The sequence below is a fragment of the Vulpes vulpes genome, chromosome 3, assembly GCF_048418805.1.
Source record: "Vulpes vulpes isolate BD-2025 chromosome 3, VulVul3, whole genome shotgun sequence".
Lineage (NCBI taxonomy): Eukaryota > Metazoa > Chordata > Mammalia > Carnivora > Canidae > Vulpes > Vulpes vulpes.
The window spans coordinates 67,251,057-67,265,791 of NC_132782.1; positions in this window are offsets into that span (position 1 = coordinate 67,251,057).

Genomic DNA, 14,735 nt, shown 5'->3' on the forward strand with positions numbered 1-14,735 from the left:
TGGCACAAAAATATTCCAATTAAACCATAAGCCATTGCATTCGGTTTGATAAAATGCATTCAGCTAGATAAGCCATTCTAGCTGACGCATTTACCATCCAAAATCTCTCCTGGCAAAGCTGAGTTTGTGTGTTGCCACTTGTTTCTTTTGGCTCTTGGCTAGAGGTTTGTCCTATCTTTCCTCCCCAGCCTGCCAACATCTGCAGAAGTGGCCTGTTTCTTTTCTTACTAAGACCATTAGCAGGGAACAGGACCCGGTGCTTAGTAGACACTAGGTACTTAATATGCGTTGGTGGGGTGAATACTTGCAGTGCTGGGAGATGAGAGGAGTTGTGTGTGGCAGACCTTAAGGACCGGGATCAGCAGTTAGCTGGCCTTCATTGTCACATGGAAGACGATCCGGTCTATCTGGCCTGCAGAGCATTCGGGATTTTATAGAAAAATCACCTGATCCTCAGCTACATTGGCTACACATCCAGATTCCAGGTCCTGACTTAGCAACCCCGGTAGAAAAATTTCTTTCCACCTCCAGTATCAATAAAGCTACCCATTCAAGAACTCTTTAGTGGCACTACTGGGGTCCTTCGCCCCTCTGGATGCTTACCTTGCCAAGGTAATGGATTGAAAAGACGAGATCCTGGGTCCTGGGCCTCCCTGCAGCCCCAGCATCAGAGCAGGACAAATTATCCTTCAGTTGGATCCCGGGCTGGGGGATGAGGTGCTCTTCCAAACAGGCAGAGCTGAGGCCAAACACACCTCAGTAACAACCACATTCCTCATTCTGGAATTCATGCTCTCTGTAGTCTGAAGTCCCCTTTCCGCAGAGCTCCTAACCTGAGCTATGTGTTCCAATCCGAATGGCCTTTCTTGAGGTTCAACCTTCCTCCTTAGGCCCCCATGATCCCTTCAACCCTCCACCCCTGGGCTTTTGCTCATTTGTACCCCCTACTCAGATATGATGCCCTCAGATCCAAATCTTATCTGGACCCAAGGCCCAAGTCAAAATATGTCTTTGCCAAGACATCTGTAGAAAAGCAAACTGTGCTTTAAATGTGGAAAGCTAAAAAAAAAATAAAAAATAAATAAAAAATAAATAAATGTGGAAAGCTACCAAATGACCTCTTATTTGACAACTTGCTTCATCGCAGTGGAACACATGCTCCTAAAGCACACAGAAGTGCAAGAGCCCTAAATCCCCAGGACTAAGTTAAAACAAACAAACAAACAAAACCCGGAGTCCCAGAGCTACTGGCTCCCGGTACCTATAGTGTACTAGTCAATTGAGCAATTGAGTGTTTGCCTTGAGCCTCTCGGGGCCCAAGACCAATATTCAGAACCACTTGTGTTTTCAGAAGGATCTAAATTATTTTGTCAAATTAAGCCTGCCTTTCCTTTTTGAAAGATTTTTTTTTCCTCTTCGAAAGAATGTTTTTGATAATTCATTCTTTCCTTGATTTACATTTTTCTCTGTTTAATAAGTGTCCACCAGGTAAATACCACTAAGTCAGGGATTCTGGCTACGAATCAGAGGAGAGAAAGCCTGCTTCAGTCCTTCAGATTTTACATTAAGGAAGGGCTAATGAAATGACCTGATTTTTCTTTAAATTGTTTTTTAACAATTCTACTCTATACTAAGCTAAGCAAAGAGAGAAACTAGGATCCAGGTATGTAAAATAGTATGTGGAAATAGGAGTGGTGTCAGCAAAGATTTGCTGCAAATCCACACTGGTTCAATGATTCGACCACAAGCAAATGAGCTCCCAACTCACTGATGGTGGCGTTGTTTCTGACCTCAAATTCAGGGCCCTGCACAGAAAAACTGCCGACGGCCCGAGCAACTCTCCTAGGGTTGCAAAACAAAAACAAAAACAATAATCGCAAGACAAAACAAAACAAAACAAAAAAACACCTTTTATCTTAGCCTTTCAGACACAGGAGCCCTTGTTAGCTTGATAGTTTTTCATGAGGAGTCGCTGCTTTGAAGAAGGGATAATAGGTTTGGGATTTAACGTTGTGTTTTTGGAACATCTTATGTGTGTGACATTTGCTTGTCCTGAAGGCATAACCCAGATGAGCTTTTTTATCCTCCTAAAGCCCACAGACCAATTTGGGCAAATTACCATCTGTTTTAAAAAATAGAGAAAGAGCTAGGGGAGGGTGGCAGGCTGGATTATGGCCCCAAAGATAGCCAGGTCCTGATCCTGGGTCCCATGAATGTCACCCTCCATGGCAAAGTAGACTTTGTAGGTGTGATCAAGGATCTTGAGATAGAAAAGTTATTCTGGGTTATCTAGGTGGGCTGGGCTGACAGGAAATAATAAGTGTCTTTGTAAAAGGAAGGCAGATAAATATTTAACAACAAGAGGAGAAGAAAGCAACGTGGTGACACTGGAAGGCAAATGAAATGGGGACATGAGCCAGGGAATAAGAATGTCCTCTGTAAGACAGAAAATGTCAGGAATGGATTCTCCCCTGGAGTCTCTGGAAGGAATTGGCCCAATTGACACCTTGACTTTAGCCCCATAAAACTCCTTATGGTCTTCTGACCTCCAGAACTTCAATGGAATAAATGTGTATTATTTTAAGCCCCCAAGCTTGTGGTAATATGTTAGAGCAGCCATAAGAAACTAATACAGGGAGTTCACATAAAAGGCAGCATCCCCGCCCCACCCCCACACACTCCACCCCAGGAGAAAGAACCAGAAAGTATTACTAGAGAATGAACTTCAATGCATGACAAGGTTTTGGTGGCCAGAGAAGTAATTCACAGTTAAGAATCTATCCTTACAAGGAGAGAATTGGCAGGATCTACACCAGGATATCTGATTTTTCATTTTCCAGTGTCAACGTTGGGGAAGGATTCTGTACTTACTGAGCTAAGTCATTCAGTCATTTGTAATGTCTGTCCACCATTCTATGAGATAGACATTATAATCATCCCATTATCAATAAAGACACTGAGGCTGTGAGGAGACACAGAACTTCCCAAGGTCACGTGGCAGAGTGGTTGCTGCCTAGTGCCATCCAGACTCCTCCTTGGTGATGACTTTCCCCAGCTTCTGGGCATACTGCCAAGCAGACAGCTCTCCATTGTTAATCCTCTTTGGAGATTGTTTGGGCCAAGAAAATGCCTCCTTCCAAGGGCAGTCACATCCCATGAATGATCAGTAAGAGAGAATAAAGTCATGGCTTCCTCTCCCCAACTCAGGACAACTTGAAGAATCATCCTCTCTTTACAGCTTCCTACAGGGTCTGTCAAGGACCTTCTGAGGACTGCATTGCAGCTGAGCTTCTCCCTCTGTACAATCCTGCCTCCTCCCTGTCCCTCTCATAGGTGTCAATCCCTGAAACAGTCCACAATAAACGTCCTAGGCACAAATTTCCATCTCAGAGTCCATGACCAAGAAGAGCAACATACCCATGTTTGTTGCATGAATCATGAGGTTGGGATTCCGCCCCAATGTCTGAACCCTTTCTGCTTTCATCTAGTGGCCCCTGGTGGAGCATAATACACACATTTATGAGATAGACTCTTCACCTCCTACGTGGAGTGGGAAAGAGATGCTGGTGACAGAAAGCCTGGGCTGGAGAACAAATCTGCAAATCAATCTGCTCCAGAAGATGGGAAGTACACCTCCCAGCTCCCCTCTCTGCCGATGAAGATGTGTTACTTGGACTCTGGCTATACAGCTTAAACTAATGCTGAATAGACAGCACGTGCTCTCAGAAGAGGAACGCTCATCTCTCCCATAACCACTCAATTTGCCTGCCGGTGGAGGAATGAGATAGGCTGCCACAGTTCAGTTACTAGTGGCAGCAAATGACCCAAGAATTATCCATCAGGAAAGAGTGGCCTCTTGGAAATGACAGCACATTTGTTTAGGAGCTGGAAAATGGTTCTGAAGCCACCACATTTAAAGAGGTGTGGTTTCTAATTCTGGGCTTGTCAGCATGACTAGTGCACCAAAGGATTGGCTTCAAAGATGTAAAACCTTCACCCAGTACTTAGCAAACATGACTTCTGATTAGCAATTCATTACAACAGTATTCTCCAAAAAGCTAGAGCAGGTCTTTCTCTTACTCCACTAAAGATGATTAGCTCTCAAAGGACATGAGGGACCTCACTAAAAAACTGCCCCAACATGTATGACTGTCCCACGATAGAGGGTACAGCCAATGATGAAGGCACTTTGCTTCGGCATAGCCATAGGAAACAAAATAGGCTATAAATTTTTTAAAACTACTAGAAGCCTGTATCGTATCTTACCACCAATATGTGCTTTACATTTTGAATTGAGAGTTTAATACATTCCTACCTAGCACCTCTCTCTAAACATTTCCCCCAAATACCTTTACAGACACCAGAAAACTAATAATAAGACATTAATGCAGACAGATGTCTAATGGCCAAATCTGTGGGATGTCACATTAACTTTAAGGCAGGCTGAGGTTCATTCCATGTCACAGAGAATGTCTTGTAGACCTTCCTTGCTGTGGAGTCATTTCCCATGTCTGTCACTTGCACTCAGTGGGAGACATCACAGGCCCTAGGTCACAGGTATTTGCAGGTGACCAGAGTGGATGACCTGGCAAAAGGTGAGGAGGAGAAGCCCAGAGACAAGGAGAATGGGCAGGAGTGATGACAGGAGCAACTTTGGTGAGATGATGAGACACAGCCTCATGGAGCGGGACTTGGGTGCACCAAGATAGCTCTGAGTTGTGAACTGTGGTGTCTCTCATTTAGACAGAAAGCCAGGCCAAGTATCCCCTGTCTGTTAGTAAATACTAACTCTTGCCTGCAGAAATAAATGAAGCCCATGGAAAAGTGCCGCATGAAGAAACTTCCCTCTGAAAATGGGAATGGTGCACAGCAGTGTCCAGAAGAACCTCTCAAATAGTATCAGCAACCTAAGGAGAAGGTCAAGGTCCAGATAGCTGGTGATCCCAAAGACAACAGCAGAAATGAAATATAAACAAAAATTTTAAAGATCTAATATGATGCGCAAAAAAAGATAAATAACTTCAATTTTTAAAGGGGTAATGAACTCAAATAAATATTTCATATACAAATGACCGATAAGCACATGAAAAGATTCTCAACATAATTAATCACTGGGGAAATGCAAGTCAAAACCAAAATGAGCTACTGCTGTACCCATTAGGATGGCCGCACTCTAAAAGGCCGATAATAACAAGAGTTGGCGAGGAAGTGGAGAAGTGGGAACCCTTAGGACCTGCCGGTAGGAATGCAAAAAATGGGCAGCCACTGTGGAAACCAGCTTGGCAGTTCCTCAAAATGTTAAACACAGCGTCACTCCAGGACCCAGCATTTTACTCCTACCCTCTATGTTCAAGAGAAATGAAAACATACGTCTACATGAAAACTTGTATATAAATGTTCATGGCAATATTATTCACAGTAGCTAAAAAGTAGAAACCATCCAATGACCCTCAACTGATAAATGAATAAAAAAATATGGTATATCCATAAAATAAAATATTATTTGGCATCATAAAGGAATGAAGTGCTAATAAATGCTAGAACATGGATGGACCTTGAAAACATTATGGTAAGACCCAGTCACAAAAGTCAGGAAGACCATATACATCAAATGATTCCCTTCATATAAAATGTCCAGAATAGGCAAGTATAGAGAGTAAGTTAGTGGTTGTTTAGGGCTGAGGTTGGGGGGACGATTGAGGGAAGGAATGGGAACAAGATTTCTTTGGAGTGCTAAAAACATGCTAAAATTAGATTGTGCTCATAGTTGCAAACTCAGCAACTATGCTAAAGAATATATTCAATTGTCCATTACAAATAGGTGAGTTGTGTGGCATGTGAATTGTAACTCTTCTCATTAAATGTGTGTGTGGAGAGGGTGAGAAAGAGAGTTCTGAACTGAAACAGATCTATGTATGCATAGTTAAAGGATATCACAGCGTTCCCGAGAAAAAAATGACGAAAAGAAAACGTCTTTGACAGATTCTGTGTTATTCTTTTGAATTATAAAGAAGAAGAAAACATCTACAAGGAATTTTCCAGGGGAAAAAAACCCACCGGAATTATCTTAGGACTTAAGTCTTGCCTCTAGAAACTACAATATATAATAAATGTGTAATATGCATTATGCAACAAGAGAAAAGGAATTATTAGCATGTATTTTGCATTCTTATTTTACTAAAATTACATTGTTGACTATTTTAAAGTCAAAGTGTATTTTATCTACAAAGAATAAGTATTTTAGGTTCAAAACAATTGTTTTTATGAAAGCAATTTGGATTCATCAGAGGTCAGAAAGCACAAATAAGCAAACAGGAGAGATGCTATCTTTCAAAGATGGAACTATGTTTAACCATGAAAGGCCCTCCAAGTCCAGCAGGGTGCCTGATATCTTGTAAGACTCTGCTTCATAATACACAAGGCCCAGAGCAAAATGAAAATGCAGAGACCCTTATTGGAAATTAATAGTTTTAAGACGGTGATGGCAGAGCATTAAATCAAGCATGAGGACCCCTGCTAAGTAAACACAGGGCCCTGTGGCCTGCACACATCACCAAGTAAGCATAAATAAATAAATATTTGCATAATGAATCAGTGATAATACCTTCTAGAAAAACTTAATTCACTTATCCTTTATTCCTACCTATCAAAAGCTAACAATCACTATAATAATAGTATGTCCTATTTTGTCATTTTTGTCCTGTGTCCCCTCTTTAAAAGTAAAATATGCATTTAACTAAAAAGTCCAAAATAATTAGAATGAATGATGAATGAAATTTATCTTCACTCAAATGTTTTTCCTGAAGTTCCTTTTATCAGGATTTTGGCACATGCAGGATGACCTAACAGACATAAGGATTGTGAAGCGCTGAGCCATGGTGAACGCTTCATTGTGTGCATGGCATCCTTTCTAGAATGTAAGCTTCTGGCAGGGGCACCCAGCTCCATCATCCAGGTGTCTCTGGGACCAGTGGAGAGCCTGGCTCAGTGAGAAACTCAGATAATACTTCCCAAATGAAACAGAATTCATCAGATGAAAGATGAAAATAGTAAACAGATAAATCAAGGTTTTATATTAGCAACTGCCATGTGGAAAGCATTAGTTGGGAGGTTAGATTACAACATGAAATGTGAGAGCAACCCTAGTGGACAGAGGGCCTCAAATAATAACCATTCACGTGTCTGAATAACCATCCTTTTCACGTGTATGACATGTTCTTAATGGTCAAAACTGTATAGACAGAAGACAAATGACTGGTTGCCTATGGAGGCAAGAGAGGGGAGGTTAGGGAGGGCAATGGGAAAAACCAGGTTTTTCAGACCTGTCTTCACACCAGCTGTCTGGGCTTCAGTTTTCCAGCCAATAAACTAAATATCTTAGGTGATCGCTTTGTACTTCCAGAGGACAGAATCCCGTCCTGCTGACAGCAGTGAGCACGGTGGCCTCTCTCACTCTTTCCTGTGGTTTTGCAGCCAAGAGCTGGGGTAGATGGATACCCACTCAAAACAGAATGGCCTTAGAAGATGCCAAGAGGTTATGCTGACCATCTCTTAAGTATACAGAACTTTGTTCAATTATTTGCATCCTAAATACCAGTAAAGATGTTCTTACAATAGTGTCAACATAAAAATGTAGGGGAGAAAAGACTTTCCTTTTTTTTAAAATAATTACTGTGGACTAATTATACAAATTCCAGGAAGGATGAAAATTGTTTCTTTCCTCTGCATATGTAGATTGACACCGGTGATAATTGCATCCAGGTGTTCTAAATGCCACAATTAAGGGTTACCTAGAAGGCAGGCAAAAAACAAATAAGAACACATCAAAATATGAAGTCGTGCGATCCCTGGGTGGCACAGTGGTTTGGCGCCTGCCTTTGGCCCAGGGCGCGATCCTGGAGACCCGGGATCAAATCTCATGTTGGGCTTCCGGTGCATGGAGCCTGCTTCTCCCTCTGCCTGTGTCTCTGCCTCTCTCTCTGTGTGTGACTATCATAAATAAATAAAAATAAATACAAATTGGGGTAGATTCAGCTTATCATCTTCTGTTGTTACTATATTACATGATGGTTTTTCCAATCTGGAAGGTTCTTTAATGTTAATAACTAAATGCTGTTTTCTTATCTTGTTTTAAATTTTTTTCCCTCATTTTTCTAATTTCTTTTTTTTAATTTAATTACCTAATATAGTCTTGAGATTTCAGAAAATTAGATTGTAATTCTGTGGCTCCTGATAAGAATACATTTGAATCAGAAAAAAATAAACTAGCAAGAGTCACCAAAAATTTCTGTTTTGTTTTTGTTTTAAAGATTTTATTTATTCATTCATGAGAGACAGAGAGAGAGAGAGAGAGGCAGAGACATAGGCAGAGGGAGGACGTGATGTGGAACTCAATCCCAGGGCCCCAGGATCACTCCCTGAGCTGAAGGCAGAAGCTCAACCACTGAGCCACCCAGGTGCTCCCAAAATTGGTGTTTTTATTCCACAGAACTACTAGGAAAGGGACACCTGGGTTTAGATAAAATCTAAGTAATACTTGGCCTAATCATTTTTTAGTGCCTTCCAGACATCAACAAGGCCTCATGTTTATTGATCACCTTGTAGCAGGAACTGCATTGCTTCATGTAACTATCGGGAAGACAGGCTGCAAAGCTCCAAAAGCATTTATTTGGGGTCTTTGGGATTGCAATTGGGAGACACAGAATCTACCAAAATCTAAAGTATGCTCTGAATTGTGAATTGGGAGCTCAGTGGGGGGTTCAGGCTTATAACAGCAAAAACCACAAGGTCAGTAAATTCTATTGGAAAAATTGTGATGAGTGCTAACAGAGTTATATTCATTAATACATGATTGGCTATTTAGCTGACAGGTGTTACATTATCTCTATTTTAGTCCAAAGTAGAAGGATGTGTTCCAGGAGGTGACAGAGTTGCAGTTGACAAGTTACAATTGACAAAATTCAAAAGTTCGTGGTGCTCTGAAAATTGAAACAGAAGTGCATGGGACCTGCTTCCTCAGTATCCTGATTTTGAATGACTCTTAGCAATGTTTACTTCAATTCGAAATCTTCCACACATTGCATGTGCAATCATAGGGACTTTCAATGTGGCCATCTGTGGGGGGCAGTAGGTGGAGGCTAAGACATCATCTGGCTTGCCTGTGGTAATCCTACAAGTAAATGATGACATCCAGTCCTTTACCAAAGCTATATGACCATACAGATCTTGCTCCATCTGATGGGATTATGTTCTGGTAAACCAAAATGCATTCAATATGGACTTCCAGGGATGATGGCAGAGTAGAAGGATCCCAGCCTCACCCTGTTCCATGGATACAACTAGGTAACACTCACATCAGTGTAGAAAATGACCCAGAGACTGTCAGAACAGACTCCACAGCTAAATGTAGAGAAGAAGCCATATTAAAGAAGAGAGGAAGGGTAGAGACTCCATTAGGAGCTAAGCAGACCCTAGAGACTGTCCTTGGAAAGGAGGGACACAGCAGGCATGGGATGGGAAAGGAACAGGTCCCCACACCAGTCATCCCAGGCATGGGGGACCTACATGGGAAAGACAAGTCCTGATATGATTTAGCTTTGAAAACAAGAGGGGCCTAACTTCATGAGTTCTAAAAATCATTGGGTATTAACACATGGAACTTTAAAAATCAATAGGCTCAGTTCTGGGAAATCCAGGAAGGCAATAGGAAACTGAGTCCCTAGTCTTAAAGAGACACCATAGTAAACAGCCCTGCTGAGCTGAGATACAACATAGAGACAGCAGTTTGAAAAATGCCTGGGGCATATGGAAGGGATATTTGTTTACTAATCTCAGAACATGTGGGGGAGGAGCAGGGATCTTTGGGAGACCTCTCCAAGAACAAAAGAGCTAGTAGATGCCATTTCCCTCCCTCCACACCTAACCTGGAACACAGACATCTGTAGGAACCAGCGTAGTCTCAACTCTCTCCACCTAGCTTGCTAACAGCACACCCTGCCCTCATGTACTTCTATTGACTCATCCCTCCAACCCCATGGGCATCAGCAGGAATTTTGCCAGCACAACTGCAGGTCCCATTCCACAATGGATCAGTGTAGACCTTGCCGGCATTGTATACCCTGCCCATGTATTCTCCTGTAGACCTGCCCCCTCCAAGATGCCCTTGGCTAGAACCCATCCAAACCAAAACCACAAACCTGGCAGTGTACAAGCAGCCCTGGCAGGAGCCAGTACCTCTAAAGTGACTCCTGCCCTGAGGAGAGGGGAAAAAAAATCACACACACACCAGTTTGGCTATGGTTCCATAGGCTGGAGGCAGACATTGGTTCAACAACAGGCCCTGCCCACTAATGAAAGCTCCACGTGGAACAAGACAAGGAAAGTGCCCTGCAGTTTGGTGCTATTGCATCTCTGGCAAACATCCGGTCTGATTCAGCTCAAGCCCTAGACAGCTCCTGACTGGCTCACTAAAAACACAGGGACTGTATACCCAAACCATGGGTGAGGAGAGGGGAATAAAGAATGGGTTCAAACATAAGAAACCATAGACTTACTATAGACTGTTATATGCAGAAGATGTCGTATTCAAACCTAATGATAACCACAAATAAAAAAAAAACAGTAATAGAGAAAGGAATCCAATCATATCATTAAAGAAAGCCAGTACACTGAGAAAAGAAAGCAAGGGAATAAAAGGACAGAGAAGAACTAGAAAAAGCACCATAAAATAGGTAAGAAAATGGCAGTAAGTACCTATCTATTAACAATTACTTTGAATGTACATGGACTAAATGCTCCAATTAAAAGATAAAGGGTGACAGAATGGTAAAAAGGCAAGACTCATCTCTGTGCCACTTTTGAGGAACTCATTTCAGACCTAAAAAGGCATGCAGATTGAAAATGAAGGGATGGGAAAGTACTTACCGTGAAAATGGATGTGAAAAGAAAGCTAGAGTATTAATACTTATACCAGACAAAATAGACTTTAAAATAAAGACTATAATGAGACACAAAGAAGGACACTATGTAATCTTAAAGGGAACAATCCGAAAAGAAGAAATAAGAATTGTAAATATTTATGCATCTAACATGGGAGCACCCAAATACATAAAGTAGCACAAATATAAAAGAAGTAATTGATAGTAATACAATAATAGTGGGAGATGATAACATCCCATTTACAGCAATGGATAGATCACCCAAACAGAAAATCAACAAAGAAACTGAATGACACACTGCACCAGAAGCATTTGACAGATATATTCAGAACATTCTATCTCAACAGCATAACACACATTCTTTTCAAGTGCACATGGAATGTTTTCCAGAATAGACCACATATTAGTCCATAAAACCAGTCTCAACAAATTTAGAAAGATAGAAATCATACCCATGCATCTCTTTATACTACAATGTATGAAACTAGAATCAACCACAGGAAAAAATCTGGATATAATACAAATACATAGAGGTTAAATAACATGCTTTTAAACAAGAAATGAGTCAACCAAGAAATCAAAGAAGAAAAGAAATTTAAAAAATGAAAATGAAAACCCAGTGGTCCAAAATCTTTGGGATGCTGCAAAAGTTGTTCTAAGAGGGAAGTTTATAGCAATACAGGCCTACTCCAAGAAGCATGAAAAATCTCAAACAAACAACCTAACCCTACTTAAAGAAGCTAGAAAAAGAAAAACAAATCCCAAAACTGGTAGAAGGAAAGAAATGAAAATTAGAACAGAAATAAATGATAGAGAAAATTTAAAAAGAAACAATAGAACAGATGAATGAAACCAGAAGCTAAGCCTTTGAAAAGTTCAACAAAATTGATAAACCTTTAGCCAGACTCATCAAAGAGAGAGAAAGAAAGGGAGCACACAAATAAACAAAACTGGAAATGAAACAGAAGAAATAAAAGCAATCCTGCAGAAATACAAGAATTATAAGAGAATATTATGAAAAATTATATGCCAACAAAGTCGACAACCTACAAAAAATGGATGAATTCCTAGAAACATATAACCTACCAAACTTGAAGCAGGAAGAAATAACAAATTTGAAGACTGATGACCAGCAATGAAATTGAATCAGTAAAAAAAAAAAAAAAAAACTCCCAACAAAAGTCCACAGCCACACGACTTCACAGGGGAATTCTACCAAATAGTTAAAGAAGAGTTAATACCTATTCTTCTCAAATTATTCCAAAAAATGGAAGAGCAAGAAAAACTTCCAAGATTATTTTACAAGGCAAAACCAGGTAAAGACACTACAAAAAAATAGAACTGTAGGTCAATATTTCTGATGAACATAAATGCAAAAATCCTCAAAAAACAACCACAAAATCCTCAACAAAATACTACCAAACCCAATCCAACAATACATTAAAAAAACATTCACCATGACCAAGTGGGATTTATTCCAGGGATGCAAGGTGGTTCAATATTTGCAAATCAATCCACATGATACAGCACATCAATAAAAGAAAGAATAAAAAATCTATGATTATTTTAATAGATGCAGAAAAAAATTCGATGAAGTATAATATCCATTCATTATAAAAATTCTCAACAAAGTAGGCTTAGAGGGAACATATCTCAATGTAATAAAGGCTGTATATGAAAAACCTACAGCTAACATCATACTCAATACATACATCAAGGTCAGGAACAAGACAAGGATGTTCATTCTTACCACTTTTATTAAACATAGTGGAAGTCCTAGCCACAGGGATCAGACAACAAAAAGAAATAAGACATATAAATTGGTAAAGAAGAAGTAAAACTTTTACTATTTGCAGACTACAAAATACTGTAGATAGAAAATCCTAAAGACTCTACAAAAAAGCTGCTAGAACTAATACAGGAATTCAGGAAAATCACAGGATACAAAAATCAATGAATAGAAATCCATTGTATTTCTAAATACTAATATTGAAGCAGCAAAAAGAGAAATTAAGAAAAAACTCCAATCTACAATTGCACCAAAAATAATAAAATACCTAGGAATAAACTTAAGCAAAGAGGTGAAAGATTTGAACTCTGAAAACTATAAAACACTGATGAAAGTACTTGAGGATGACACATAAAATGGAAAGACATTGCATGCTCAGGGATTGGAAGAATAAGTATTATTAAAATGTCTATATTCCCCAAAGCAATTTATACATTTAATGTAATCCCTATCAAAATAACCACTAGCATTTTCATAGAACTAGAACAATCAATCCTAAAATTTGTATGGAATCAGAAAAGACCCTGAACAGCCAAAGCAATTTTGAAAAAAAAAAAAAAAAAAAAAAACAACTAAAGCTGGAGGCATCACAATTCCAGACTTCAAGTTATATTACAAAGCTGTCATAATTAGGGGCATCTGGTTGACTCAGTCAGTAGAGCATGTGACTTTTGATTTCAGAGTTGTAAGCTGGAGCCCCCACTGGGTGTAGAGATTACTTAAAAATAAAATATTTTTTTTAAAAAAAGCTGTATTAAAACTGTATGGTATCAGCACAAAATTAGACACCTAGACAATAGAAAGCTTGGAAATAAATCCAAGATTATATAGTTGATTACTCTTCAACAAAGCAGAAAAGAATATCCAAAGGGAAAAAGACTCTCCAACAAATGACGTTGGGAAAACTGGACAGATACATGCCAAAGGATAAAACTGGACCACTTTCGGGACACCTGGGTGGCTCAGCGGTTGAGCGTCTGCCTTCTGCTCAGGGTGTGATCCTGGGTCTGGGATCAAGTGCCACATCAACTTCCCTCCAAGGAGCCTGCTTCTCCCTCTGCCTGTGTCTCTGCCTCTCTCTGTGTGTTTCTTACGAATAAATAAACAAAATCTTTTTAAAAAAAAAGAAAAAGAAACTGGACTACTTTCTTACACCACACACAAAAATAAACTCAGAATGAATTAGACCTAAATGTGACACCTGAAACCATAAAATTTCTAGAAGGGAGCACAGGCAGTAATTTCTTTGACATCAGCTAGCAAAATTTTTCTAGCTATGTCTCCTGCGGCAAGGGAAACAAAAGCAAAAATAAACTATTGGGACTTCATCAAATTAAAAAGCTTCTGCACAGCAAAGGAAACAAAGAAACTAAAAGATAACCTACTGAATGGGAGAAGATATTTGCAAATGATATCTCTGGAAAAGGGTTAGTACCCAAAATATATAAACAACTTATACAACTAAACACACACAAAAAAACAAGTAATCTAATTATTAATGAGTAGAAGACATGAATAGACCTTTCTCCACAGAAGGCATACGGATGGTCTACAGATATATGAAAAGATGTTCAACACCACTCATCACCAGAGAGATGCAAATCAGAACCACAATGAGACATCACCTCACACCTGTCAGAATGGCTAAAATAAAAAATCCAGGAAACAACTAGGGGATGTGGAGAAAACATAATTCTCATGCACTGCTGGTGGGAATGCAAACTGGTACAGCCACTGTGGAAAACAGTATGGAGGGTCCTCCAAAAATTAAAAATAAAATTACCATAGGATCCAGTAATTTCACTCCTGGATATTTACTGAAAGAATATGGAAACACTGATCAAAAAATATATGTACCCCTATGTTCATCACAGCATTATTTATAACAGTTAAATTTTGGAACCAGTCCATGTGTCCACATACAGATGAATGGATAAAAAAGAAGTGGCATATGCACATACATATGCACATATATGAATGAGTGTATATAATATGTGAATGATCAGAAT